A 4,961-nucleotide genomic window follows, 5' to 3' on the forward strand; every position below is an offset into this window, starting at 1 on the left:
CCATCATAGGCTCTGTTTGGATCCATGGGTTAGAGTTAGTTTGGGTTAGTTTGGAGTCAACTAACCCAAAAAGATCCAAACATGAGGGTTAGTTTGGGTTAGATGAATCTAACCCATCCAAGAGGTGCTTATTTGGGTTAGTTCTTCTCAGGACCACTAATAAACACTTTTTTCTCTCGCTCTCCCCGCAGTAGATCCCTCCCCACTTCCTCGAAGCTTCTCGTCCTCTCCCTCCCTCCCTCTCGCACCGCCCGTGAAGGTGCCTCGCCGTATCCGCGCTCCATCCAACCTTGCCATCCAAACACCTCTTTACATAGAGTTAGTTCAGGATTAGTTCAGGGTTAGAATCTAACTCTAACCTCTAACTGAGTTAGAGTATCCAAACAGGGCCATAGGCGCAAGCACTCCCCCCTCCTAAGTACGATTATCTCTTACTAGCCATTAGGAACACACGTATTGTCTCCTTCCTTCCATACGTCTATCTCGATATCTCTCGGGGCATATTCTATCGCGCACACACCTTGTCACTCGATCTCCCACCCATGCAGTCCCATCACGATCTCCAGGGGATCTCTCTATGACAAACATACACTCTCTCCTCCCCATGTCTGCATTTTCTCCGTACGTCTCTCTCGACCTCTCTCCCTTGTTTGTCAGACCACTCTTGGCCACGTGCTAGGGGTCTTGCTCTCTCGGTTCCAAACAACCACACACTATCTCCTCACCTTGCCTCTGTTGTCGAAGATGCATGTGTGATATGTTTGCATAAGACACGCACGCTTTTTCTCTACTTTTATCGTGTGTTGTCCATGTCTCTTTCACACACGCACACACACTTTTTTCACTCTCTCTCTCTCTCCCTCTCTCTCTCGTTAGGGACTCTATCACGTCCATAAGCATATGGATGTTTTGAAAAGTTAAACCTCAGAAAAGTTTGACCACGTATATGTGGAGAAAAACATTTACATCTGGAACGATCATTAGATTCATCACAACATGTACTTACTTCATACTATCATTTATCTTTGGTATTGTAGATATAAGTAATTTCTTTATAAACTTGGTCAAAGTCTCAAAAAACTGACTTCAAAAAATGTTGGAACTACATTATCAAATGGAGGGAGTAGCTCTTTCTCTCTCTCTCTGCTATCTCTCACGGGCCTCCCCTCTCACTCGAACTCTCTATACCGACGGATTATACGCTCATTGTGTCAGCGTATAGCTCCGTATATTGTTTAGTTGACCAGTCAACCAATCCACATGCTGCCTTGTTAGCTCGTGTTCTGTATCTTGGTGTGCTAGCCCATGTGGCAGTGGGTGAAAATAAGTAAACTAGAGGCCCATCTGACACGCGGTGAATTAAAGTTGAAACCACTCGGGGTAGCACCCCGCACGCTAGTAAATTGAGGGCGCATTGAGGACAAACTTCTTGCACGCGAAGGACGCACTCGCGCACAATTCACCATTGTGCGGCGGCATGCACAGAAGGACACACTCTCGCACACCCAGCACACAACACACACCAGCACACGTGTACACCAGCGTCGCTGCCGGTTGAGATGGACGGCGAGGCAGCCAACAAGCGGAGGCGGCTCGAGCCAAAACTGCATCCGGCGAGCCTGGACTTCATCAGCAGCCTTCCCGACGACATGCTGCTCGTCATCATCGGCCTCCTCCCCACCAAATCTGCCGTGCAGACCGCCCTGCTCTCCCGTCGGTGGCGCCCCCTGTGGTGCTGCGTCCCCCTCAACCTCACCGTCGACAGCTGCCTCTGCGATGGGGATTGCAAACGCATGGCCGCAGTCTCCAAGATCCTTTCATCGCACCCTGGGCCAGCCAGACGCCTTGACATCCGCATGTTCAGTACCAACTGCAAGGTCCAACCCAAGTTTGACGAGTGGTTCTTATCCCCCGCCCTAGATCAGCTGAAGGAGCTCAGCTTTGAAGCTGGACGATGTCGCTCCCTGCCACCGTCCGCGCTCCGCCTCACGCCAACGCTGCGTCGCACCAGCTTCAGCTCCTGCTATCTTCCCCAGATTAATGCCGCGCCCGCCCTTCTTCTCCCTCAACTCAAGCAGCTCGACCTCTTTGACGTTGTCATCTCGAAGAAGGCTATGGATCACCTGCTCCGCAGCTGTACGGCGCTCGAGTACCTTTGTCTTGAGCAGATCCACAGGTTCATTAGCCTCCAAATCGCCTCGACGAATCTCCGATGGATTTATGTGTCTTGCTGGCCCCGCAACAAGACATCAATTGGGAAGAGATCACTCCAGCTGTTCCACGTTATGGTCATTGAGAATGCACCTTTCCTTGAGAGATTGCTTGTATCGGATCTAGAAGGTCCAACAAAAATCAGGGTCATTGACGCGCCGAAATTGACAGCGTTGGTGTACTTGTCTGCCAAATTCTTCGAACTCTTTATTGGATCTGTAATCGTTCAGGTACATCACTCATCTTCTTCTCCATCTTCTTGAAATTCACATTTTTAAATTTCTTCTTGATGTATTTATGACAGTCTTCCAGAAAATGATTCCCACAAGCTTGACCCAGTCCATGCGCAAAGTGAAGATCTTAGCACTAAAATCTATCGGCCCCAATCTGGATCAAGTTGTTGGATTCCTTACATGCTTTCCGTGCACGGAGAAGCTACTCATCGAGGTGAAACTTCTTTCCTATAAGTAAACGGTAATCACAATGTAGCTCAACTTTTATCATAATTTTCCCAAATTACGATGACAAGTGTAGTGTTCAGAACTGCATCTATGCACTGCACCAAAAGAAATGTTTTTAGTATTTTTTCTCACGTGATCACCTGCATCATTTTTATGCTATACTACTATAGTAGCCTAGGCTAATCATAGTGGAAAGTAACTTAGACTACTCTAGTAACTCTATGGTTACCCTAAGAGCAAGTACTACCTCCGTCCTGGTTTACTCTTCCAATTTTGTAGTATCAAAATTTGACCATAGATTTAACTGACAAAATGTTAATGCATGTCACTAAGAACTATATCGTTGGATTAATATTTGAACATAATTTCAAATGGTGTAATTTTTAGTGGCATTGGCATTTTCTTAGGTAAATCTATGGTCAAAATTTTATACTAAATAAGAGGTAGTATTCCCTCCGTCCCAAAATTCTTGTCTTACATTTGTTTAGCTACGGATATATCTAATACTAAAATGTAACTAGAGACATCCATATTTAGAAAAATTTAAGACAAGAATTTTGGGACGGAGGGAGCACAAAAGTGGGCTATGTAGGCCAAAACATGTGCCAAATTCACTTGTGATGCATTTGGCATCGATGCCCCTCCATTGCTCACCTGGTGCCCCAATCTGGATACTTTGCTCTGGTGCCAAATTAACTCACGCAATGAAAAAACACTACGTGGGAGAGAGAGAGGACTGAGGCAATAAAAATACACTTGTTTGGGAGAGTGAGAGGCTGGTGTAGTTTGTTTGATTGATTTGTTTATACATGTGGGTCTGTGTGCACAGCGGTGCCAAAATCTTTTGATTTGACATTGATGCGTATTATGTGCATACTTTTGCGAAATATGGCATCGGCCACATAATGGAAGGCAACAAATGCCCAAGCTCTTCACATGCTCCTAGTTAAATGAGAGGAAACACACACACACACACAGAGAGAGAGAGAGAGAGAGAGTGAAAAAATATCACTAGCCATCCAACCCTATCGTATGAGCGAATGATATTGGTACCTCTTGATGACATGGCAATCTTATGCAGCCAGCTGCTCTAATATGTTCTCTTCTTTTGCAGATAAAAAAAGACACAAAAGTGAAAAATGTGCTGCACTATAACAATCTCATCGAATGCCTTGATCTCCATCTTACAGAAATTGACTAGATCGACTACCGAGGCAGCACATCTAAGATTAAATTGGCCAGGTTCTTTGTTTTGGAGGCAAGTGTGCTCAAGGTAATGAGGTTTGGCGTTCTCTGGCACAACAATGAATGGCGTGCTGATCACCGCAAGCGTCTAAGACTAAATGACAAAGTCTCCGCAGAAGCTGAATTTGTTTTTGAAACATCAAGTGGCCAGAGACTCGAAAACTTATTTGCCCATTAGTAACTTGTCAGTGAGGTGGATTTTAGTTTGTACGATAATGCTACATCCACCTAAAGTAACGAAAGTTCTTACGTAAACTTCCTAGTAATTCCCTCTTCGTAGGTGCAGCATTACTCCTAACATTTGTAATATCAGTTTGAAACTTGTAATATTGCCGTGTCCTATTCCTGCGTTTTCAAAATCCTGCGAATCAAACAGGTCCTGAGTTGGTGATTGTCGGTGTCAAAACCGGCGGATCTCGGGTAGGAGGTCCCGAACTGTGCATCTAGGCGGATGGTAACAGGAGACAAGGGACACGATGTTTTACCCAGGTTCGGGCCCTCTTGATGGAGGTAAAACCCGACGTCCTGCTTGATTGATATTGATGTTGTGGATGTTTACAAGAGTGGATCTACCACGAGATCAAGGAGGCTAAACCCTAGAAGCTAGCCTATGGTATGATTGTAAGGGTTGTTGTTGTGTCCTACGGACTAGAGCCATCCGGTTTATATAGACACCGGAGAGGGCTAGGGTTACATAGAGTCGGTTACAATGGTAGGAGATCTACGTATCCGTATCGCCAAGCTTGCCTTCCACGCCAAGGAAAGTCCCATCCGGACACGGGACGAAGTCTTCAATCTTGTATCTTCATAGTCTTGGAGTCCGGTCCATGATGATAGTCCGGCCGATGATAGTTCGGCTGATGATGGTAGTCCGGCTATCCGGACACCCCCTAATCCAGGACTCCCTCAGTAGCCCCTGAACCAGGCTTCAATGACGATAAGTCCGGCGCGTATATTGCTTGGCATTGCAAGGCGGGTTCCTCCTCCGAATGATAGAAGATTGTGAACACGAGGATAGTGTCCGGCTCTGCAAAATAAATTCCA

This window comes from Triticum aestivum, chromosome 2B, assembly GCF_018294505.1.
Source record: "Triticum aestivum cultivar Chinese Spring chromosome 2B, IWGSC CS RefSeq v2.1, whole genome shotgun sequence".
Taxonomy (NCBI): Eukaryota; Viridiplantae; Streptophyta; class Magnoliopsida; order Poales; family Poaceae; genus Triticum; species Triticum aestivum.